The sequence below is a fragment of the Heterodontus francisci genome, chromosome 5 (assembly GCF_036365525.1).
Source record: "Heterodontus francisci isolate sHetFra1 chromosome 5, sHetFra1.hap1, whole genome shotgun sequence".
NCBI classification, from domain to species: Eukaryota; Metazoa; Chordata; class Chondrichthyes; order Heterodontiformes; family Heterodontidae; genus Heterodontus; species Heterodontus francisci.
Genome location: NC_090375.1, coordinates 97,025,710 through 97,052,245, shown reverse-complemented (window position 1 = coordinate 97,052,245; position 26,536 = coordinate 97,025,710). Strand labels below are relative to the sequence as shown.

The window sequence follows — 26,536 nt, the reverse complement described above, 5'->3', positions numbered from 1 at the left end:
GCAAGTGGAGTAAGTAACAGTGGTTGACCATTTTGGAGATAGTGACCATAATACAGTAAATTTTAAGCATAATCATGGAAAAGGACAAAGATAAAACAGGAGTAAAAGTTCTAAATTGGGGGAAGGCGAGTTTTAAGAAACTGAGAGGTGACCTGGCAAAAGTGGACTGGATACAGCTACTTGAGGGAAAATCAGGGAGGCATTCAAAAGCAAGATACTGCAGGCACAGTGTCGGCATGTCCCCACTAAGATAAAGGGTGGTATGGCCAAATCTGCAGCCCCCTGGTTATCTGGAAACTTACAGGGTAAGTTAAAGCAGAAAAAGAAAGTTTATGACGATCACTAAAATCTTAATACTTTAGAAAGCCTAGAGGAGTATACGAAGTGCTGGGGTGAAGTAAAAAAAGTGAAATTAGAAAAGCAAAGAGAGGATATGAAAAATTATTGGCAAGTAAAATCAAGGAAAACCCGGAGATGTTTTATCAGTACATTAAGAGCAAGAGGATAACTCAGGAAAGGGTAAGGCCTATCAGGGATGTACAAAGGAACTTCTGCATGGATGCAGAGGATATGGGCAGGGCTCTTAATGAGTTTTTTGTCTCTGTCGTCACAAAGGAGATGGTTGATGTAGATATTGTAGTTAAAGAGGAGTGTGAAATATTAGATACAATAAGCATAATGAGAGAGGAAGTACTAGAGGGTCTGACATCCTTAAAAATTGATAAGTCATGAGGGCCAGATGGATTGCATCCCAGATTGTTAAAGGAAGCCTGGGAGGAAATAGATGCACTGAGGATCATCTTCAAATCCTCACTAGATACAGGAGAGGTACCAGATGATTGGAGGTCTGCCAATGTTGTACCATTGTTTAAAAAGGGTGCGAGGGATAGGCCAAATAATTGTGGGCCGGTCAGTCTGACCCCAGTGGTGGTCAGGATCTATTCTGAGAGACAGGATAAACTGCCACTTAGAAAGGCACGTGTTAATCAGGGACAGTCAGCATTTGTCATTAGCAAATTTCCCAATCATGCCTCCCAAATCATTAATATATACCACAAACAACAAGCGACCCAACACTGAGCCCTGTGGAATGCCACTGGAAACAGCTTTCCATTCACAAAACAGATTAATCAGGGATAATCAGCATGGATTTGTTAAGGGAAGGTCATGCCTTACTAACTTAATTGAGTTTTTTGAGGAAGTAACGAGGATTGATGAGGGTAGTGCAGGTGATGTGGTCTACATGGACGTTAGTAAGGCATTTAAGAAGGTCCCATATGGCAGACTGGTCAATAAAATGAAAACCCATGGGATACAGGGCAATGTGGCAGGTTGGATCCAGAATTGGCTCAGGGACCAGGAAACAAAGGTTAGTAGCCAATGGATGGTTTTGTGAATGGAAAGCTGTTTCCAGTGGCGTTCCACAGGGCTCAGTGTTGGTTCCCTTGCTGTTTGTGGTATATATTAATGATTTGGACTTAAATGTGGGAGGCATGATTAGGAAATTTGCTGATGACACAAAAATTGGTCACGTAGTTGATAGTGAAGAAGATAGCCGTAGACTCCAGAATGGTATGAATGGCTTGGTTGTGTGGGCGGAAAAGTGGTAAATGGAATTCAATTCACATAAGTGTGAGGTAATGCATTTGGGGAGGGCAAATAAAACTAGGGAATACACAATAAACAGGAGGTTATTGAGAGGGGTCAAAGAAGTGAGAGACCTTGGAGTTTATGTCCACAGGTCCCTGAAGGTGGCAGGACAGGTAGATAAAGTAGTGAAGAAGGCATATGGAATGCTTTCCTTTACTGGCCAAGGTATAGAATTCAAAAGCAGGGATGTAATGCTGGAACTGTATAAAATGCTGGTTAGGCCACAGTTGGAGTATTGCATACAGTTCTGCTCACCATATTACAGAAAGGACATAATTGCTCTGGAGAGAGTACAGAGGAGATTTACAAAAATTTTGCTGCTATGAAGAAAGATTGGATAGGCCAGGAGTTCTGAAGAAGGGTCACTGACCTGAAACGTTAACTCTGCTTCTCTCTCCACAGATGCTGCCAGACCTGCTGAGTATTTCCAGCATTTCTTGTTTTTATTTTGGATAGGCCAGGGTTGTTTTCCTTAGAACAGAGGTGGCTGAGGGGTAACTTAATCGAGGTGTACAAAATTATGAGGGGCCTAGATAGAGTTGACAGGAAGGACCTGTTTCCCCTAGCAGAGGTGTCAATTACCAGGGGGCACAGATTTATCGTGATTGGTAGAAGTATTAAAGGGGACATGAGGAAAAGCTTTTTTCACCCAGGAAAGATACCTGGACATGCACCTGAAGTGCTGCAAGATACAAGGCTATGGACCAGGTGCTGGAAGTTTAGATTAGATTGGGAGGCTAGTTTCTTATTTTTCTTTTTTCTCGGTTGACACAGACACGACGGGCTCAATGGCCTCCTTCTGTGCTGTAATTTTTCTATGGTTCTATGGTTTCTTTGGAAACCACTGGGACAATTACAGGAGACACAGGACTAGGTCCGTAGGAATAGCAAGGCTACTCATATCTATTGTGAGAGCTGATGGCTGGATTTTTAAAAATGTATTCTTGGAATGTTAGTGTAACTGGCAAGGCCAGCATTTATTGCCCTTCCCTAATTGCCCTGGAGAAGATGGTGGCAAGCCATGTTCTTGGACCGCTGCAGTCCATGTGGCGTAGGTACACCCACAGTGCTAATATTGCCTAATTGCATGCACTGCATGTCAGTCTGGTTACATTCATCCATCAGGAAGAGGTGAAATTTCTATGGATTATGATACATTTGATATCCATTTTTGAGCTGGTCTTCTTCCATGTTGCCAAATGTGACAGTCATGAGAGTCTGTCTCCATAGTTTCCTACTTTCTGCCTTTCATCCTAAGCTTTTTTTCCAGGTCCCTTGAGACTTCTGCATTGCCTGCTAACATGGAGGACATTTTAATATTTTTTTCACCTAAATTGCCTTTCTTTCATCATTATTACATTTATTCATATTCTTTCAGTGGAAATACTTGGTAAATAGCTTGTAAATATATCTCAACCATCTGATAGCAATGTAATTCTTTTTTTTATAAATTTAGGTGAATGAACTTGGATATCATAGGACCTGCCAGTTTGTAAAGTGATGTGGTATACCCTGCATTTGCAAAGTGCTCCATTGGCTATGATGGGTATGAGTGTTAACTCAGATCATCTCTGAGTCAGGAGGTTGTAGGTTTAAGCCCCACTCCAGAGACTGGAGCACATAACAAGAAAAGCATCTGCAATGGCTTCTCTTCCTTTTCCTGCACTATTACTACTGGAGTCACCCAAAGGTCTATCCTTGGCTCCCTCCTGGAGTCAGAGTCATAATGGCACAGAAGGAGGCCATTTGGCCCATTGAGTCCATGCTGGTTTTCTGTAGAGCAATCCAATCAGTCCCATTCCCCGGCTCTATCTCCCCATAGCCCTGTAAGTTTATTTCCCTAATGTGTCCATCCAATTTCCTTTTGAAACTGTTCATCGTCTCCGCTTCCACCACTCGCTGCGTAAACAAGTTTCTCCTCACATACCCCCTGCATCTCTTGCTCAAGGCCTTAAATCTGTGTCCCCAGTCCTTGTACCATCAGCTAATCAGAACAGCTTTTCTTTGTCTATCCTATCCAAACCTGCCATAATCTTGTACACCTCTGTCAAATCTGCCATCAATCTCATTTGCTCCAATCTTCTCCAACCTAACCTTGTAGTTAAAATCTCTCATCCCTGGAACCATTCTGGTAAATCTCCTCTGCACCCTCTCAAGGAATGGACACAATACTCTGGTCGTGGTCTAACCAGAGTGTTATAAAGATTCAGGATAACTTCCCTACTTTTGTACTCAATACCTCTATTTATGAAGCCCAAGATCCCATATGCTTTGCTAACAACTCTCTCAGTATGTCCTGTCACCTTCAAAGATCTATGCACACGGACCTTCAAGTCCCTTCGTCCCTGTACACTCCGTAGAATTGTACCATTTTGTCAATATGGCCTCTCCCTATTTCTTTTGCCAAAGTGAATTACTTCACATTTCTCTGTATTAACTTCCATCTGCCACTTGTCTTCCAATTCTGCTAGCCTATCTATGTCCTGTTACAGTCAGTTGGTATCATCTTCACTGATTGCCACTCCTCCAAGTTTGGTATTGTCAAGCAGACCCCCAGCTGCCAAGAATGAGGCATATTAATTTTGTCATATGAACATTGATTTTAAACTGTTGCTGGAGTGAAGAAATTACTTATTCAAGAGATCACCAGACATTTGGGCTGGAAGTATATTTGCATACTAAGAGACTCTGCTTGTGGAGACAAAAGACTATTTCCTGATCCAATTAACCCAAATGGATTTTGATCACCAGACATTGCAAGTGTAAGGAAATGCATTCCAGGGCCTGCTAAGATGATACAATCCTCAGACACAGGATTGGTTAAGCCAGTTAGTCACATGATTGACTTGCTGGCCAACTTGGTTTTTGAAATTGTGCCACACAGAAAGGGACAGAAGGCGGTTTGCAGCTGAAGCTGGAAGAAGGCCTCTCCTGGCTGTCTCTCTCTCTCTCTCATTCTCCCAAGCCACCTGACCCACGGAAGATATGTACACCTCAAGAGAGAAAAGACTCTGACATCGAAACAAGCTGAAGCATGAACTGGGCCCCAACGAATATCAGGACTTACTGACAACCAAAGAATCCACACTGAACTCAAAAGACAGTAAATAACTAACAGATATTGCCTCAAACTTTTCCCTTTTATTCTTTCCACTTTTTCTGCTTCTATCTGCTTGTGTGTTTGTGCATGCTAGTGTGGTCGCGTCGCATATTTGTAGTCATTAACCGGATTAGAGTTTAAGATTAATAAACTTCTACCTTTCTTGCTTAAATCTAAGGAAATCTGTCTGATTTATTTGCCTTACAATTGGAGCAGTGAACTACTCACTGAAGGGGGAAGTAAAAACACACGGTTTCTAAAATTAAACCCTGTTATGGTTAAACCAGGCAAAGGCTGCAAGGGAACCCCTAGACCCCTTGTCACCTGGTTGTAACAGTATCATTGGCAAATTTTGAAGTTTTACTAATCATTCCAATATTCAAGTCATTTATATATATATATCAAAAGAAAGCAATGGTCCTAGCACTGACCTTTGGGGAACACCACTGTCTACCATCCTCCAGTCTGCAAAACAACCATTTACCATGGCTCACTGTTTTCTGTCCTTAAGCCATTTTTTAAAAACCCATTTGGACACTGACCCTCCTATTCCATGAGCCTCAATTTTGTTTACCAGCCTTTTATGTGGTACTTTGTCAAAGGCTTTCTTAAAATCTATATAGGTAATATCATTACTTCCCTTTCATCAACCTTCTCTATTACTTCATCAAAAAAGTAATTTAGATCAAGCACAATCTGCCTTTTATAAATCCATGCTGACTCTCCTTAATTAACTCAAACCTCTCCAAGTGCCTGTTGATTTTTTCCCTGATTATTGTTTCTAAAACCTTACCCACCACAGATGTTAAACTGACCAGTCTGTAGTTACTATGACTGTCCTTAAAACCTTTCCTTGAATAAGGATGTTAAATTTGTCACTCTCCAATCTTCTGGCACCTCCCCCGTACCTCGGGAAAATTGGAAGATTATCTCAATTCCACTATCTCCACTCCCAGTTCCTTTAGCAATGTGGGATGCAAGCCATCCAATCAGGCATCAAAGCCAGCCTTTCCAGTACATCCTTATCAATTTTCACCTCATCCATTACTTCTACCATCTCCACTTTCACTGATATTTTGTCAGCATCCTCTTCCTTAGTAAACACCGATACAAAGCACTCACTAAGTATTCTAACCTTGCCCTGTGCTTCAAAGCATATATCACCATCTTAATCCCCAGTAGGTCCCACCGCGGCTCTTACTATCCTATTGCTATTTACCTGCCGGTAGAAGATTTTTGGGTTCCTTTTTGTGTTAACTGCCATTCTATTCTCATATTTCCTCTCTGCCAGTCATATTTTCCTCTTCACTTCCCCTCTCAACTTATTGTATATGGCCTGATTCTGGCTTGAAAAATTCAACCGGAATGCATCATGCACCCTATTTTTTTGTTTCATCATATTCTCTATTACCCTCGTCATCGAAGGAGCATTGGCTTTGGTTTCTTTACCTTTCATCCTTGTTGGAATGTACCTAACCTGCACCTGAAACATTTTTTTTTTATTCATTCATGGGATGTGGGCATCGCTAGCTAGGCCAGCATTTATTGCCCATCCCGAATTGCCCTTGAGAAGGTGGTGGTGAGCTGCCTTCTTGAACCACTGCATTCCTTGTGGGGTAGGTACACCCACAGTGCTGTTAGGAAGGGAGTTCCAGGATTTTGACCCAGCAGCAGTGAAGGAACGGCGATATAGTTCCAAGTCAGGATGGTGTCTGGCTTGGAGGGGAACTTGCAGGTGGTGATGTTCCCATGTATTTGCTGCCCTTGTCCTTCTAGGTGGTAGAGGTCGCGGGTTTGGCTGTCGAAGGAGCCTTGGTGCATTGCTGCAGTGCATCTTGTAGATGGTACACACTGCTGCCACTGTGCGTCGATGATGGAGGGAGTGAATGTTTGTAGATGGTGTGCAATCAACCGGGCTGCTTTGTCCTGGATGGTGTTGAGCTTCTTGAGTGTTGTTGGAGCTGCACCCAACCAGGCCAGTGGAGAGTATTCCATCACACTGAATCTGAATCCCGACCTCAACTTACGCACGTTCGATTGTAACGGAGGTGCGATGAGGGTAAAGCAGCTAATCCACTCCAGGAGGCAGGCTGGCAATTTAAATATTATAATGCGGCTGGCAGACTCATATTAATCCATGATTTAAAATCTCATTCTGGCCTGCCAGATTTCCTGTGCCTCAGGAATCCCAGCTAAAGGAAGTCGAAACGGTTGGATTCAGGAGGTAGGTGCCTTTATACTTAACTGCTGGGTCCAGCATACCTGCCTTGTCAAACCCCCAAGATCAGACATCCCTCCCAGCCCTTCTGATCTCCCCAACCTCTCCCATGAAGCCTTTGATCTCCCTTGGCCTGCCTCTGATCTCTGATGTGCGTGTCCCATATCCTTCAATCTCCCACCACCCACCCGGCCTCCGATCCTGCGAGCCTCTGATGTTCCAATACCCTGAATTCCCCCCAGCCTCCAACTTCCTCAGCTTTGTCTCCTTTCCCCAGTTAGGACCTGGTGCCCAAGGCCCACACACCCGACAGACTCTAATGCAGCCTCTGAATGGGACTGGCTGCGACTGGGTCATGTAAAAAAAATGTTTATCAAGTCCTGCCGTTAGATTCCCAGGACTTCTGGGAAACCTGTTCTTCTGGGTTTCCTGACCTCAATCTATCCCCTCTGCTCCCTCCCTGACTCCACGTAAAAATACAGCACAATGTATCTGGCACCTGCTACAGGTACTGGAACATTGCTGATGGATTGCGCACATAAACCCTGAGGTGGCTTGAAATAATATAGTCATTCAAATATTTCAGTACATCTTTAAGATAACAAGATTAGAAGAATGTGAATTTTTTTTTTTAAATAGATTACAAAAGTAAAAATAGTACCCAGAGCAGAGCTTCCAATTCCATATCCTCTCCATCAAAGACCAACTACTTCCACTTCAAAGATCACCCATCTCTTCACCTAGTTCAGCCCACCTGCTGCTGAAAACCTTATCCATGCCTTTGTCACCTCCAGACTCAATTATTCCAATGCTCTCTTGGTCAGCCTCCCATCCTGCGCTTTCTATAAACTTTAGTTCATGCAAAACTCTGTTGTTTGTATTCTAACAGCACCAAGTCTCACTAACCTACATTGGTTCCCATTCACCAACACCTCAAATTTAAAATCTCATCTTTAAATCTTTTCATTGTCTCACTCCAATCTTTGCAATTTTCTCCAGCCTATGGGAATAGTTCCCATGAGTCTGGTAAGTGGATCCGAAGGGTTCTGGATGTAGTCATAGCTTAGGGTATTAGTGGGAAAGCTGGGACAGAGGAGGCCCAAAGATTCCTTGCAGTGCCCAGAAGGCCACTCCTGTTCCTCCTGACCCACAAGATAACCTTCAAGAACTTACATTTTGTTACTTATTTGGGCCTCTTCTGGCCCTGGAATTTTCACACCAGCTTCCCCAGGAATGAATGGCACTGTGCATGAGTCACAGGGCATGGGGTTAAAGCATTTAAATCTGAATGGCATCAGACTCTGACTTTCCACATCAATGAGACCCTCACCTACCTCAATACTGCCCAAAACGTGCCTGTTAAAATGCTGTGAGGAGTAAGTGTGGTGGGGACAAGGTAAGTATCAGACTGCTGATATTTTAAATTCACCGTGAACATCCCATTCTTGCCAAAAGATACAAGATTAATTGCAAGAAATTTAGAACAGAAAGCAAGAGATACTTACACAAAGAGTTGTGAAATTTAATTTCTAGGTTTAATGGTTGATAGAAAGTATGTCAACGTTCATGATTAGAATGGATAGGTGAGTGAAAGGAAAGGGGAAAAGGGAGATGGTGCTCAATTGTCAGGTAACCGATCCCATCAGACAGGCATTGAGAGCCCATTGCCTGAAATCAGTCTGAGGCCCAACAATGTTCATGGTCTCCTCAGTTCCTCTATTCTGTATCTCAAGCTTTTACCACCAACCTCATTGCTTCTGTTATCACTCTTGATTGTTTGAAGAACTTCTTTATTTTAATCTTTCCAGCAAACTACAGAGACAATCTGAGCATGATCAATATCACTTTGAATTGTGTTATGCTTCTGTCTTCTTTGACCTCACTTCTGGGTTGAGATAGGCAACTTTGCAGCAAGTATGCAAATAAGACAAGAACAACAACAACTTGCATTTATATAGCATCTTTGACATAGTAAGACGTCCCAAGGCATTTCATAGGAGCCTTATCAAACAAAATTTGACAGAGTCATATGAGCAGACATTAGTGGCCAATATATTACCGGCCAAACGATTGATCAAAAAGATAGATTTTAAGGAGCATCTTAAAAGGAGGAGAGAGGGATGAAGAGGTTTAGAGAGGGAATTCTAGAGTTTATGGTCTTGGCAGCTGGAAGCACAGCCACCGATAGTGGAGAAAAATATCAGGGATGTGCAGGAGGCCAGAATTGGAGGACTGCAGAGGTCTCGCAGGGTTGTAGGGCTGGAGGAGATTAGAGATTGCAGAAGCCTGTTCCATGATGGCAGTTGCTAGGAACTGTCCCCAAGGATCATCAGCTGCAGCCTCCTGCCACTGAGTTTCCCATCTGGCAGCCAGTCTGTCAATTTGTCCGGCTGCTGGGCAGGAAACAGGAGATAAAAATTATAATGAGGCACTGCTGTTAAATTTGGCAGGACCTCCAGATCTGTGGCCTTGCCAGGGTCCCCCTTTATCTATCACGTTCCCTTCCTGCCTCCTCCTAAATATCAGGGCCAGAATGTATGGGACAAACACTGACAGAATGAGCTTCAGGAGCTCTTACATTATTATTTTCTTAATATATCTTCCATTTGTCCTTGTTTTAAACCTCTATAATTAAAGAACAGCAGGGCCTTTATACACCTGACTGATAATTTGTCACATACAATTAAACAGGCATTTACCACAAGGTTTCTCTATGATCCCCAGTTCATAGACAATTAATATCTACTTCTAATATAACCTTTAAGTTGATTAAGTGATACAACCAAAACATTAATTACTCTTTCTCTTTCAGATACTAACTGACCTGTGTGCATTTCCAGCATTTTCCTATATTCACAATCATAAATTTTCATCTTTGGCAAACGTATGGAAAAACATGGGCAGGATATATATCATTTTCTGATTGGCATTCCTTGTGCATGAAGTTATTAGGAATGCTGAATACAATTTATTTCCCAGTTTTCCTTTTTTATACTTTTTAGTTATCGGTCTTCAATTCCAAAGGATCATAAGAAAACCTCAAACATTAGCTTAGGTGACAAGTGATAAATACTTTGTACCTTCATTATTTTTCAGCTCACACTATCATGTCCATAGCCAACATGGATTTCATTTTCCAAAAAATAATGTAAAAAAAGGCTATTGATCAAACTGAGCTACAGCCCCAAAACCCTGACCTATTCCTCTGCAATGACAGAATAAATAATTGTTTTGTGTTTTATGGAATCATAATTTTTTAAGAGACCTTTCTTAAGTGGAGTAATTTATTTTATTTCAGTCACTGGCCTTCAACACCAGCTGTCATCCAACAAGTTAACAGACATTTAGCCGTTATGTCGTCATTTTTACAATAGAACCGTAACCAGGGTTATCAATCTACATTTTGAGATATAATCTCGGTTGTAGTGGATGAAATTCCAGACTTTTTAAAGTTCCTTGGTCCGATAATACTTCCCTAACATACACCCATACTTTTGATCACTAAGCCAGCTTGTCAGGAGCAGCATGTAGTGACATGATTTCGATGGTCTCTTTTAAATAGGCTCTATTAAAAGGACAGTCCATTCGGCTTGTTTCCTTAAAACTGTCAACCCATGTGATGGTCTACAGAAGCTGAGGAAGCTCTGCTTCTCCACAGAAAGTATTAGCAATTACTGTTATAAGGCATTGAAAATCGGTCTACAATCCAGATGTTATGACCTCGGTATGTTGGAGAATACAATGGGACCGATTTTAAACTTAAGTGCAAAATGGGCATGGAGTCAGTGGTATATCCAAACCCATCGGTGAAGGGGTGCAGACCATTTTCTAGTCCATGCCTCATTATTATACAGTTGGCAAGCTGTCCAGAAGGTAATGGGTGTGAGCAAGGAGCTTGGCAAATCAGGGTGCCAAAAATCTGCTGGCTCCATGGGCGAGCAGAGTCAGTGGTCAGAACTAAAGCAGGAGAGGGAAGGTGTCGTGGATGGGGCCATACTGCTGTGGGGCCGAGAGGACTATTCCTGCTCCTCCTGATTGCACAAAAAATTTTGGAATGACCACCAGCACTCCCTTTAAGAATTGGAGGTTTTGGCACTTAACACTTGTGACAAATGGGTGAAATGTTCGCAGTACACACTTCACCTGTTTGTAAAAATTGCAAGTGGGGAGTGGGGTCTTCAACCACTGAGGGCTCTCAATTTTCATATGCTGGATACCTCCTGCCAGTTTTGAGTGGAAGTGTTGGGCACCCATTTACAGGACCATCAGAAGATTGCATCAGGCAGGCAATATACATCCAAGGGCGACCACTGTTTTCCTGCCATTTTCAACTTCCATAAAGCTCATCAAGGGATGGGTGGCAGTTGAAAACTGTCTTCAATGAAACATTTGTCTTACAAAGGAAATGCCAAATTAGTTTTGGTCCTAAACAATCAAGTCACCAGATAAGTAAATTTTCCAAATGAACGTTTGGAAGCAATATAAACTTGTGAATTTAAAATTATCTTATTACTAACCTTGAAACTTCAGCAGCTTATTTTAAGTTCTCCCTGTGTCTGCGTGGGTTTTCGCCGGGTGCTCCGGTTTCCTCACACCACCAAAGACTTGCAGGTTGATAGGTAAATTGGCCATTATAAATTGCCCCTAGTATAGGTAGGTGGTAGGGGAATATAGGGACAGGTGGGGATGTGGTAGGAATATGGGATTAGTGTAGGATTAGTATAAAATAAAGGATTAGTTGATGGTCGACACAGACTTGGTGGGCCGAAGGGCCTGTTTCAGTGCTGTATCTCAATAAAAAAAATTTTTAAAAGTGCAGTACAAGCAACAAGGCACAGCATTAACATAGACTTCCAACTTTGACTTCCAGCTCCAACACTGTCATCAGCATAGAAAAGCATTCAGATAAACATGTGCTTTTAAAGTCAGCCAGCTCCTACCATGTTCATCACTGACCTATTTTTTTTTTTTAATAACTCTGAGCTCAATTAACAGGCATATAGTTGAATTCAAAAGCTCAATCCACACTGGTCAAATTCAACTAGCAATACAGAATTTGAAGGAGCAGTTGAACCCGAAGAGGCTAACCGGGTATTAAAGAGCATTAGATAATATATGACTGATTTTCCTATCATGTTCCCTTTATCATAATAGTCTGGCCACATCACCCCACCCCCACCCTCACCCCCACCTCCAGTCATTCCCAGTATAAAATGGCAGCAGGTGGTCAAGATCCAGAGGAATGGCTCCTCACCCGATTTTACTTTGCACCCTACCTCCCAGAGTTATACTGAGCAGTCAGCATAACAAGAGGAAAATCTGCCCATCGCATGTTGGTGAGCCAAATAAAGGCAGATGAAATTTAAAATGGACATGTGTAAAATAGTGCACATAGGAAGGAAATAAATGAGTGTCACAAATACTAAAAATGCTGTTGAAACAACTAAGGTTGACAATAAAAAAAAAAAGAGATGAAAATAGAATTCAGGACTAGAGAAACTGAATAGTAAGGGTCATAGACTCAGGATTACCACAACTAGCATAAAAGGAGAAGTTGGAAGATTTTTCTTTGCAGCGGGAGCTATTAAAATATGAAATGCTTTATCACAAGCTATGGTGAGGCAGTGGATATGACATTCAAAGGAAACTGGATAAACACTTGAAAAGGAACAATATAAAACGATAAAGGAAAAGGACAGCAAAATAGGGTTACAGTAGATATCTTTAGCTAACAAATAGCATCAGTGCAAACACAATTGGCCAAATGTCCTCCTCTGTGCTGTAATTGATAAAAACTTCTGAGAAAAATTTACAGTAATCACCGTTTGTTGATGTTTCAATATGACGTTGCCTGGCAGTAATTTATACTGTTTATGATTCTGGATGCTGGAGTCATTACTGGTCAACTTTCAAGTACCTAAAAAAAAAAATGTCTCAAATCCAAAATTGCATTTTCATGATCAAAGTAGTAATTACTTTTGATATATTAGTAGACAAAGCTTAATACATCAATATAACATTCCTCTGACCATTATTTTAGCACATGGATTTATTTTAACTGGTTCATAATGCTAAAACAATGGGAAAACATACATCATACAAATACATGCAGTGGTTATCCAGTAATATCACCATCAGTATTTTCTTGCTTCTGATGGCTTTACTGACTTCAGAATGCTGATGCAATGCTGCAATACCATATCTTGCTTAGCTTTTGTTTTAATAAACTCTTCATGCCAGCATTGTGCAGTGTACTTATATTTAATAACCAAGCAAAAAACTGGCATAATCATTTTCCATCAGTCACTTTCCAAGACATTTAAGTATAATCTTTTGTTAATAATGATTCCTCTTAACCAGCTGTTACAAAAACATAAGAAGAAATAGGAGCAGGAGCAGGCCATTCATTCCCTCAAACCTACCCTGCCAGTCAATAAGATCATGGGTGATCTGTCCCAGGCCTCAACTCCTCTTTCGGGCCTGCTCCCGCCTAACCCTCAACTCGCTGAGATTTCAAAAATCTATCCACCTCCTCCTTAAATACATTTAGTGACCTAGCCTCCACAACTCTGAGGTAGAGAATTCCAGAGATTCACCACCCTCTGAGGGAAGAAATTCCTTCGCATCTCAGTTTTAAACATGTGCCCCCTTATTCTGTAACTATGTCCCCTAGTTTGAGATTCCCCCACTAGTGGAAACATCTTCTCAACATCTACCCTGTCAAGCCCCCTTAAAATCTTATATGTTTCTGTAGGATCACCTCTCATTCTTCTAAACTCCAATGAATAAAGGCCTAACCTGTTTAGCCGTTCTTAAGACAACCCCTTCATCCCAGGAATCAGCCTAATGAACCTTTTCTGAACTACCTCCAATGCTAGTATATCCTCCTTTAAATACGGGGACCAAAACTGTACGCAGTACTCCAGGTGTGGCCTCACCAACACCCTGTATAGTTGTAACAAGACTTCCCTATTTTTAAACTCTAACCCCACCCCCCAAGCAATAAAGGCCAAAATTCCATTTGCCTTCCTAATTACTTGCTGCACCTGCATGCTAACCTCTTGTGTTTCATGCACAAGAACACCCAGATCCCTCTGTACTGCAGTATTTTGTAGTCTTTCTCCATATAAATAATAATCTGCCTTTTTATTCTTCCGACCAAAGTGGATGACCTCACACTTTCCCACATTGAACACCATCTGCCAAGGTTTTGCCCACTCACCTAATCTATCCATATCCCTTTGCAGATTCTTTGTGTCCTCATCACAACATGCCTTCCCATCTATTTTTGTATCATCAGCAAATTTGGATACACTACACTCTGTCCCTTCCTCTAAGTCATTAATATAGAGAGTAAATAGTTGAGGCCCAAGGACCGAACCTTGTGGCACCCCACTAGTTATGGCTTTCCAACCTGAAAAACACCCATTGATTCCGACTCTCTGCCTTCTGTGTGTTAGCCAATCCTCAATCCATGACAACACGTTACCCCAAATACCCTGAGCTCTTATTTTGTGCAATAACCTTTTATGTGGCACCTTATCAAACGCCTTCTGAAAATCCAAATACACGACATCTACTGATTCCCCTTTATCCACTCTGCTTGTTATATCCTCAAAGAACTCTAACAAATTGGTCAAAAATGATTTCCCTTTCATAAAACCATGTTGACTCTGTTTGATTGCATTATGTTTTCTAAATGTCCTGCTATTTCTTCCTTAATAATGGACCCTAGCATTTTCCCAATGATTTACGTTAAGCTAACTGTCTGTAGTTTCCTGCTTTCAGTCTCCCTCCTTCCTTGAATAGGGGTGTCATATTAGCAATTTTCCGAGATGCTCATAGTCCCTCAGAAGAACCGCTTTCCTAGTCCTACCTATGTCGTTGGTAACTACGTGGACCACAACAACTGGATCTTTTCCCTCCCACTCCAAGTTCCTCTCCAGCCCAGAAGAGATGTCCTTAACCTTGGCACCAGGTAGGCAACACAGCCAACACAGCACAAGAGTGCTTCCAATTTTTATTGTTAAATTTTGAAGGCTTGTGTTTTAAAACTGAAAAGGAGACCACGGGTGTTTTTGTTTTTATAAAGGGTTACTGAAAGGTTGTTTTTGTATCGTTTGAAAAACTTGCAAGGCAGTTAACGTGGCCAGCTGAGGCTTGGCCTCTCCTGCTACAAAGCAAGCCAATAGGAAAAGCCCATGAGGTTTATTCCCTGTTGCCAGATGAGAGTTCATCCAGTTATGAACTGACAAAAAATGCTATCCTCGAGGTATATGAGATAGGCTTCTGGTACTATCACCATAAGTTTAGAACACTCCAAAAGCAAGCTGATCAAACTTACCTGGAGTTTGAGAGAAGTAAGCAGCTGGCATTTGACCAGTGGCTGAGGACTGTTAAAGTGCAGCCCAACTATGAAAATCTCAGAGAGGTAATTTTGCTCGAGGAATTTTAAAACTCTCTCCCACTCTCCATTAGGACACATGTAGAGGAACAGAAAGTTCATAGAGCCCGGCAAGCCACAGTGCTGGCTGATGTGTTTGCTCTGATTTATAAGTCAGTTCCCCATGGGCAAACCTTTCCTAGTCACCTCCACAAATCCAAAAAGGACAAAGGGTGGGAAGCCCAAGCAGTACTGGGAGAGAAGGGAAAGCAGGAGACACAGGGGCCCCTCCTGTAGCCAAAAAGAATATTGCTGTAAATAGGAGTGAGGCCCGGAGACCTGTGTGCTTCCATTGTAATAAAGCAGGTCATCTAAGAGTTGACCGTTGGAAATTATGGGGAAAACCTTTAGGGTTAATCAGGGCATGCACGCAGTGAAGGAGAAGGGACCCTGATGGAAAGCACAGCAGAACAAGCTGTGGCTTTAACTGCAGTAGTTGTAGACCCAAAACGCTTGCTGCCATGAGTGCAGGAAAATTTAACAGTTCTAGAAGGCTATCAGGATTTTGTGTCTGAAGGGAGAGTAACCCCATACCCCTCGAGTGTGCAAGCAAGCCCATAGTAATCCTCAGGGGCACAGGGGCCACTAGACCCCTTTTACTGGGAAAAGGCCTGACTTTTCCTCCAGGGAGTTCAGTAAATACCAGAATGGTGGCAACTGGTATTGGAGGGCAATGTATGCCTGTATCTTTACATCAGAGGCACTTGGAGCGCAACCTAGTTTCAGGACTGGTGACCGTACAGATTGTCCCGAGTTTGCCTGTGGATGAGGTTGATCTGCTCCTCGGTAATGATCTGGCAGGGATGAAGGTGGTAGCCCCCCACAGTAGTGAAAGAAAGACCGCAGGAGGTCAGAGAGACAGGGCAGTGGCAGGAGACAGACCCCTGCAGTTTCTCTGCATGTGTAGAGAATCATGCCATGATCAAACTAGCTCCCCCAGAGGAGACTGAATTGGCACTGCAGGCAGATGACCATGAGGTCTGCCTGCCCAAGACTTTCTTCGGAAAGTTAGAAGACCTTGGGAATGAATTAAATGAATTTTCCCTAGCTGAGGCTCAGCGAGCTGACCCAGTATTGCGAGAGTTAACACATGCTGTCCAGCCTGAAATTGAAGCAGAGGGAGTCCCTGATTGTGAATACCCAGAGAATGAGGTACTGATGAGGAAGTGGAGTTCTCCTCGCAGACCTGAGAGCAAAAGTGGACAGTGGTTCACCAGTTAGTGGTGCCACAGAGGTACCGAAGAGAAATATTAAGAATGGTCCATGAGTGGCTGTACATGTCGGTATATGAAAAATCAAAGCCCGCATAAGACAGCAGTATGACTGGCTAAAACTCCACAAAGATGTGGTGGAGTACTGTAGGAGTTGCCACATATGCCAGGTTGAGGGGAAATCCCAACCTACAGTGAAATCTGCAGCCCTAAATCCTGTACCGGCTTTTGGGAAATCCTCCAGCAGAGGGCTGGTGAACTGTAAGGGACCCCTGGAGAGAACAAAAGGGGACAGAAAGGCACAGGGTTGGCAAACGGTTAGAGAGGACAGGGGAAAAAAGGAAAAAGAGGGAAGATTAGAGGAAGTCGGGGAGGAATCCGAGATATAAACCCCTGCTGTACGGTCATCCAACCCCAAACTGTTGGAAAACGTAGACCCCACATCCTCCTATGTATATGCAGACACCAGAAGCACCCGCCCAAAGTTATTAACATTTACAGGAACCTGCAGAGACAAAGAAAGTCTTCAAGAGGGCAGAGAAACTGTGAGAGGAGTGCAGTAGAATGTGGACAAATATCTGCAAACAGGAGTGACCCAGAGGACAAAGGGAAGATTAACAAGGAATCCGCCCCACAATCAGGAGAAAAGGGAACCAACCATCCCCTAATGTGAAAAGCCCTTGCATGACACATCAAAGCACTGAAAGTTGAGAATTGATCCACCCATTACTGACTCTCCTGAGCAGAACTCCAACCTCGGGCTAATTAAATCTAACCCTCCCCCTGCAGACCTCAACAGAAACAAAAACACCCTAGGGCAGTCATGGAAATGTGCAAACTGAAAAACTTCCCCAAAAATCACATGTTTATTGGGATGCCAGAAATGGCAGTTTAAAGCAGCACACTTACCAAGAAGACAGGCTGTAACAAATTTTAGGATTTATGAATGAATGAGAATGAATGAGAGTGATACATGTGTGTTTTCCTGTACCTACTCTTCTCTCTCATCCTTTTTAATGAAATGCTCTTCTAAAAATCACATTTCATTCCGTTGGGTGTGGAGGGGTCATGAAAACCCCACCTGCCGCGAATGGGGCATATTAATTTCATCATATGAACATTAATTTTAAACTGCTGCTGGATTGAAGAGATAAATTGTTTAACGAGATCAACAGTGGCTGGAAAATTTTGCATTCTAAGAGACAGTTGCCTTGGAAAAGACAATGGAACTACACCCTGATCCAATTAACCCAAATGTATTTTGATCACCAGACACTGAATGTGGAACAAGCCAGCATTCCATTTGCACCCTTCCCCCACCCCCACTACAGGTGCCTGCTACGATAAAAGGAATCCAAAAAACGCAGGAGAGTTTGTTAAAAAAACTAGTCACATGACTAACCTGTTGGCCCAAGGTTTTTGAATTGTGCTCACAGGACTGGTTGAAGTCAGAGACTGCTTTGAAGACATTAGAGAAGGAAGCTCTCTCTCCCTGGCCTTCTCTGTCTCATGAATTTTCAAATCCACTGAAGTCACTTAAATCTCAAGAAAGAAGACTTCTACTTCAAAACAAGTTTGAAAGTGTGCACTGGGTCCCAATGAAATGACAAGATTTAACTGCAATCAAAGACTCTACATTGAACTCAAAGGACAGTAAATGACCTCCAGCTATTGCTTCAAACTTTTCCCCTTTATTCTTACTCCTTTACTGTCTCTATCTGCGTGCGTGGTCGTGTCGCGTATTCGTAGTAGTTTTAACCGCATTAGAGTTTTAAGGTTAATAAACTTACACCTTTCTTGTTTAAATCAAAGAAAATCTGTCTGGTTGATTTTTTTGCCTTGCAATTGGAGAGCAGTGAACACAGATTCACTGAGTGGGAGCGAAAAACACGGTGTTTTAAAAAATTAAGCCCTGTTACGGTCAAACCAGGCAAAGGCTGAGAGTGAACCCCAAGACCCCTTTCTCATCTGGTCATGACAGCAAGCTTGCTCTCTGCCACTAATTGGCCTAGCCCTTTAAAAATCCAGTTGGGCACATCTGGAACACACTGTGCGGGGTCAGGACCCAGAACTGGTCCTGACTTCCGGTTCCCGACACCGGACTGAAAATCCAGCCCATAGTTACAAGGTGACAAAGGTTTGGAAATAACTATTCCAGGATACACAACATTTTGAAAAGGCAGACAAATGGAAAAGAAAGAGAAGCAGTCCTGATAGGAAAGGATGACATAAGGGATAGTAGTGAGAAAGGATCAGAAGATCAGGAAATAGAATCAGTATGGGTGGAGATTAGGAATATCAAGGGTCAGAAAACACTGGTGGGAGTCGTTTATAGCAGGAGTCATACCAGTAGACAGAGCATTAAGCAAAAAAAAAAAATCAAGTTTGCAACAAAGGCAATATAATAATTTTGGGGACTTATAATCTTCATATAGACTGGGTTAAAGCAAACTGGCAAAGGTAGTCTGAAAGATAAGTTTGTAGGATGTTTTCGTGAGCAATTGTTTCCTCAAACAATACATTATGGAACCAACTAAGGCTAAAGCTATTTTAGATCTAGTATTGTGCAACGAGGCATTGTTAATTAGTAATCTCATAGTAAAAGATCTACTGGGAAAAAGTGATCACAATACAATTGAATTCCGTATTAAGTTTGAATGCAACATACATCACTCACAAACAAAAATTTTGAACTTAAACAAAGGCAATTACACAGATATGAGGAGAGAGCTGGCTGAGGTTGATTGGGTGAATAGACTAAACAGTATGGCGGTAAAGAAACAATTCAAAATGTTGAACTAAAAATACATTCCATTAAAAAATAGTCAATGGGGAAGTTCCATCCATGACTTACGAGGGGAAGTTAAGGATAGTTTTAGGTTTTTTTTTTACTGAATTTGAAAATAAAACATTGATAAAAATTGATTAAAACCCTAATTACTTTCTTTGGCCTCCTTATCTCGAGAGACAATGGGTAAGCGCCTGGAGGTGGTCAGTGGTGTGTGGAGCAGCACCTGGAGTGGCTATAAAGGCCAATTCTAGAGTGACAGGCTCTTCCACAGGTGCTGCAGAAAAATTTGTTTGTCGGGGCTGTTGCACAGTTGGCTCTCCCCTTGCGCCTCTGTCTTTTTTCCTGCCAACTGCTAAGTCTCTTCGACTCGCCACACTTTAGCCCCGCCTTTATGGCTGCCCGCCAGCTCTGGCGAACGCTGGCAACTGACTCCCACGACTTGTAATCAATGTCACAGGACTTCATGTCGCGTTTGCAGATGCCTTTAAAGCGGAGACATGGAAGGCCAGTGGGTCTGATACCAGTGGCGAGCTCGCTGTACAATGTGTCTTTGGGGATCCTGCCATCTTCCATGCGGCTCACATGGTTAAGCCATCTCAAGCGCCGCTGACTCAGTAGTGTGTATAAGCTGGGGATGTTGGCCGCCTCGAGGACTTCCTAAATAACAGTAGAGTAACTAAACCAGAGGGAGGAGATTACTGTATTTAGTTAGCATTTAATATTTATAGTAGGAATCTAGCACTAGGGACCAGATAGTTATTATAACAATTTAGTAAGGATTCAATAAGTATTTATTTATCTTAAATTAATTTATTAATTAGTGCCAGAAATGTCAGTTAGAGGGGTGAAGTGCTTCACCTGTGAGATGTGGGAGGTCCGTGATACTTCCAGCATTCCGGATGACAACATCTGCAGGAAGTGTACCCAGTTGCAGCTCCTCACAGACCGCATGGATCGGTTGGAACGGCAACTGGATGCACTTAGGAGCATGCAGGTGGCAAAAAGTGTCATAGACAGGAGTTTTAGAGAAGTGGTTACACCAAAGGTGCAGGCAGATAGATGGGTGACCACTAGAAGGGGCAGGCAGTCAGTGCAGGAATCCCCTGTGGCTATCCCCTCTCTAATAACAAGTATACCGTTTTGGATACTGTTGGGGGGGATGGCCTATCAGGGGAAAACAGCAGCAGCCAGAGCAGTGGCACCACGGCTGGCACTGTTGTTCAGCAGGGAGGGACAAAGCGCAGAAGAGCAATAGTCATAGGGGACTCGATAGTCAGGGGCACAGATAGACGCTTCTGTGGACATGAAAGAGGCTCCAGGATGGTATGTTGCCTCCCTGGTGCCAGGGTCAAGGATGTCTCTGAACGGACAGAGGGCATTCTGAAGTGGGAGGATGAACAGCCAGAGGTTGTGGTACACATTGGTACCAATGACATAGGCAGGAAGAGTGACGAGGTCCTGCGGGGGGTGTTTAGGGAGTTAGGTAGAAAGTTAAAAGACAGGACCTCTAGGCATGTAATCTCGGGATTACTCCCTGTGCCACATGCCAGTAAGGCTAGAAATAGGAAGATAGTGCAGCTAAACATGTGGCTGAACAGCTGGTGTAGAAGGGAGGGTTTCAGATATCTGGACCATTGGGATCTCTTCAGGGACAGATGGGACCTGTACAAGAAGGACGGGTTGCATCTAAACTGGAGGGGCACAAATATCCTGGCTGCGAGGTTTGCTAGCGTCACTCGGGAGGGTTTAGACCAGTGTGGCAGGGGGGTGGGAACCAGAGCAGTAGGACAGCAAGTGAAATAAATGAGGGGGAACTAGTACATAAGGCCAGTAAGACTAAGAGGAAGAGCAGGCAGGGGGATGTTGCGGAGCGCAGCGGGACTGGTGGTCTGAAGTGCATTTGTTTCAATGCGAGAAGTATAACAGGTAAGGCAGATGAACTTAGAGCTTGGATTAGTACTTGGAACTATGATGTTGTTGCTATTACAGGACAAGATTGACAGCTAAATGTTCCAGGATTTAGAAGCTTCAGGTGGGATAGAGGGGGGATGTAAAAGGGGTGGGGGAGTTGCATTACTTGTTAAGGAGAATATCACAGCTGTACTGCGGGAGGACACCTCGGAGGGGTCATGCAGCGAGGCAACATGGGTGGAGCTCAGGAATAGGAAGGGTACAGTCACAATTCTGGTGGTTTTCTACAGGCCTCCCAACAGCCAGCGGGAGGTAGAGGAGCAGATATGTAGACAGATTTTGGAAAGATGTAAAGGTAACAGGGTTGTAGTGGTGGGTGATTTTAACTTCCCCTATATTGACTGGGACTCACTTAGTGCTAGGGGCTTGGATGGGGCAGAATTTGTAAGGAGCATCCAGGAGGGCTTCTTGAAACAATATGTAGATAGTCCAACGAGGGATGGGGCCGTACTGGACCTGGTATTGGGGAATGAGCCCGGCCAGCTGGTTAAAGTGTCAGTAGGGGAACATCTCGGGAACAGTGAACATAATTCCATAAGTTTTAAGGTACTTGTGGATAAGGATAAGAGTAGTCCTCGGGTGAAGGTGCTAAATTGGGGGAAGGCTAATTATAACAATATTAGGCAGGAACTGAAGAATTTAGATTGGGTGCGGCTGTTTGATGGTAAATCAACATCGGACATGTGGGCGTCTTTCAAATGTCAGTTGATTAGAATCCAGGAGTAGCATGTTCCGGTAAGGAAGAAGGATAAGTTTGGCAAGTTTCGGGAACCTTGGACAACGCGGGATATTGTGAGCCTAGTCAAAAAGAAAAAGGAAGCATTCGTAAGGGCTGGAAGGCTAGGAACAGACGAATCCCTTGAGGAATATAAAGACACTAGGAAAGAACTTATGCAAGGAGCCAGGAGGGCTAAAAGTGGTCATGAAAAGTCATTGGCAAACAGGATTAAGGAGAATCCCAAGGCTTTTTATACGCATATAAAGAGCAAGAGGGTAACTAAGGAAAGGGTTGGCCCACTCAAGGACAGAGAAGGGAATCTAAGTGTGGAGCCAGAGGGAATGGGCGAGGTACTAAGTGAGTACTTTGCATCAGTATTCACCAAAGAGAAGGACTTGGTGGATGATGAGCCTAGGGAAGGGAGTGTAGATAGTCTGGGTCATCTCATTATCGAAAAGGAGGTTGTGTTGGGTGTCTTGCAAAGCATTAAGGTAGATAAGTCCCCAGGGCCTGATGGGATCTACCCCAGAATACTGAGGGAGGCAAGGGAAGAAATTGCTGGGGCCTTGACAGAAATCTTTGCATCCTCATTGGCTACAAGTGAGGTCTCAGAGAACTGGAGAATAGCCAATGTTGTTCCTTTGTTTAAGAAGGGTAGCAAGGATAATCCAGGAAATTATAGGCCGGTGAGCCTTACGTCAGTGGTAGGGAAATTATGGGAGAGGATTCTTCGGGACAGGATTTACTCCCATTTGGAAACAAACAAAATTAGTGACAGGCAGCATGGTTTTGTGAAGGGGAGGTCGTGTCTCACTAATTTGATTGAGTTTTTTGAGGAAGTGACAAATATGATTGATGAAGGAAGGGCAGTGGATGTTATCTATATGGACTTCAGTTATGCCTTTGACAAGGTCCCTCACGGCAGACTGGTACAAAAGGTGAAGTCACACGGGATCAGAGGTGAGCTGGCAAGATGGATACAGAACTGGCTCAGTCATAGAACACAGAGGGTAGCAGTGGAAGGGTGCTTTTCTGAATGGAGGGATGTGACTAGTGGTGTTCCGCAGGGATCAGTGCTGGGACCTTTGCGGTTTGTAGTATTTATAAGTGATTTGGAGGAAAATGTAGCTGGTCTGATCAGTAAGTTTGCGGACGACACAAAGGTTGGTGGAGTTGCAGATAATGGATGAGGATTGTCAGAGAATACAGCAGGATATAGATAGGTTGGAGACTTGGGCGGAGAAATGGCAGATGGAGTTTAATCCGGACAAATGTGAGGTAATGCATTTTGGAAGGTCTAATGCAGGTGGGAAGTATACAGTAAATGGCAGAACCCTTAGGAGTATTGACAGGCAGAGAGATCTGGGCGTACAGGTCCACAGGTCACTGAAAGTGGCAACGCAGGTTGATAAGGTAGTCAAGAAGGCATACGGCATGCTTGTCTTCATCGGTCGCGGCATAGAGTATAAAATTTGGCAAGTCATGCTGCAGCTGTACAGAACTTTAGTTAGGTCACACTTAGAATATTGCATGCAATTCTGGTCGCCACACTACCAGAAGGACGTGGAGGCTTTGGAGAGGGTACAGAAGAGGTTTACCAGGATGTTGCCTGGTCTGGAGGGCATTAGCTATGAGGAGAGGTTGGATAAACTCAGATTGTTTTCACTGGAACGACGGAGGTGGAGGGGCGACATGATGGAGGTTTACAAAGTTATAAGCAGCATGGACAGAGTGGATAGTCAGAAGCTTTTTCCCAGGGTGGAAGAGTCAGTTACTAGTGGACATAAGTTTAAGGTGAGAGGGGCAAAGTTTAGAGCGGATGTGCGAGGCAAGTTCTTTGCACAGAGGGTGCTGAGTGCCTGGAACTTGCTGCCAGGGGAGGTGGTGGAAGCAGGAACGATAGCGACGTTCAAGAGGCATCTTGACAAATACATGAATAGGATGGAAAGAGAGGGATACGGTCCCCGGAAGTGCAGAAGGTTTTAGTTTAGGCAGGCATCAAGATCGGCGCAGGCTTGGAGGGTCGAATGGCCTGCTCCTGTGCTGTACTGTTCTTTGTTCTTTTTGTTCTTTATAAAAAGAATAATGCAAAGAATAGTGGTAAGCCTAAGGATTGGGACTGTTTTAGAAACCAGCAAAGGATGACTAAGAAGTTGATAAAAAGGGAAAATATAGAAGATGAGAGTAAACTAGCTAGGAATATAAAAATAGATTGTAAGAGCTTTCCTCTCTCCTTGCGCTTCTGCTAAGTCTCTTCGACTCGCCACTCTTTAGCCCAGCCTTTATGGCTGTCCACCAGCTCTGGAGATCACTGGCAACTGACTCCCACAACTTGTGGTCAATGTCACAGGACTTCATGTCGCGTTTGCAGACGTCTTTAAAGTGGAGACATGGACAGCCGGTGGGTCTGACACCAGTGGCGAGCTCGCTGTACAATGTGTTGTTGGAGATCCTGCCATCTTCCATGCGGCTCACATGGCCAAGCCATCTCAAGCGCCACTGGCTCAGTAGGGTGTATATGCTGGGGATGTTGGCCGCCTCTAGAACTTCTGCGTTGGACATACGGTCCTGCCACCTGATGCCAAGGATTAGCTGGAGGCAACAAAGATGTAATGAGTTGAGACGATGCTCTTGGCTGACATACGTCGTCCAGGCCTCACTGCCGTAGAGCAAGGTACTGAGGACACAGGCTTGAAACACTCGGACTTTTGTGTTCAGTGTCAGTGCGCCATTTTCCCACACATTCTTGGCCAGTCTGGACATAGCAGCGGACGCCTTTCCCATGCGCTTGTTGATTTCTGCATCGAGAGACAGGTTACTGGTGATAGTTGAGCCTAGGTAGGTCAACTCTTGAATCACTTCCAGAGCATGGTCGCTGATATTGATGGATGGAGCATTTCTGACGTCCTGTCCCGTGATGTTCACTTTCTTGATGCTGATGGTGGTTTTGACGCTTGGGCAAATTACATACCAGACAGAAAGGATAACCAAGTGGCTAATAAGAGTGAGGAACTTAAGATAATTAATATCAGCAAATAAAAAGTATTGGTAAAAGTTAGTTAATGGACTAAGGGCTGAAAAATCCCCAGGATCTGATGGACTGCATCCTAGGGTTTTAAAAGAGGTAGTTGCAAAGATAGTGGATGAGCTGGTTATGATTTTCAAAAATTCCCTAGCTTCTAAAATGGTCCCAGCAGATTGGAAGTTAGCAAATGTAACACCACCATTCAAGATAGGAGGGAGAAAAAACAGGGAACTACAGGCCTGATAGCCAGTCATCGGGAAAATGCTGGAATCGATTAAGTCTTAACAATGCACTTAGAAAATCATAGTGTGATCAGATAGAGTCAGCATAGTTTTACGAAAGGGAAATCATGTTTGCTAAACTTATTCGAATTTTTTGAGGATGTAACCAGGATGGTAGATAAGGGTAAACTAATAGATATAGTATACTTGGATTTCCAAAAGGCATTCGATAAGGTGCCACACCAAAGGTTAATACGCAAGGTAAGGACTCATGGGTTGATGTAATATCTTAGCATGGATGGAGGATTGCTAAAAGAACAGGAAACAAAGAGTAGGGATAAATTAGCATTTCAAGTTGGCAGGCTGTAACTAGTGGAGTGCTGCAAGAATCTTGCTGAAGACTCAGCTTTTTCCAATCGAAATTAATGAATTAGATGAAAAGAAAGTGGGAATGTATGTTCTGAGCAGGAGACAAAGAGGCTGCAAAGAGATATAGATAGGTTAAGTGAATGGGCAACAAGGTGGAAGATGGAGTATAATGTGGGGAAGTGGAGCATTATTCACTTTACTAGCAAGAATAGAAAAGCAGAATATTGTTTAAAAGGCATGAAAGTTCTAAATGTTGATGTTCAGAGGGTGTTGGTTGTACCTATACAGAGAACATAGAAATTTGGCACACATGTTCAGCAAGAAATTTGGAAGGCAAATGGTATGTTGGTCTTTAATGTAAGGGGTTTGGAGTATAATAATAAGGTTTGCTACAATTGTACAGGGCATTGATGAGTCCACACCTGGAGTACTGTGGGCAGTTTTGGTCTCCATACCTAAGGCGCATATATTCCAAAGCGACCGTTCCCTCCTTGACACCCTGGTCTACTCCTCCATCACCCACAACACCTCGTCCCCTTCCTACAGCACCTTCCCAGGTGATCAAAGGAGGTGTAACACCTGCCCTTTTACCTCTTCTCTTCTCACCATCCAATGTCCCAAACACTCACAAATGCACTTCTGCTCTCACCCCTTCCCCTACTTCCCAGAACCATGACAGGGTTCCCCTTGTCCTCACTTTCCACCCCACCAGCCTCCATATCCAAAGGATCATCCTCCATCATTTCTGCCACCACCAAACACATCTTACCCTCCCGTCAGAACTCTGACGGGACCATTCCCTCTGCGACACCCTGATCC

The 26,536-nt window shown here is 43.4% G+C and overlaps 1 protein-coding gene across 1 annotated transcript in view; it reads right to left on the bottom strand.

Moving 5' to 3' along the window:
- sntg1 (syntrophin, gamma 1) overlaps positions 1-26,536 on the bottom strand; it is a 599,108-nt gene that overhangs the window by 535,551 nt on the left and 37,021 nt on the right. The window lies entirely within an intron of this gene.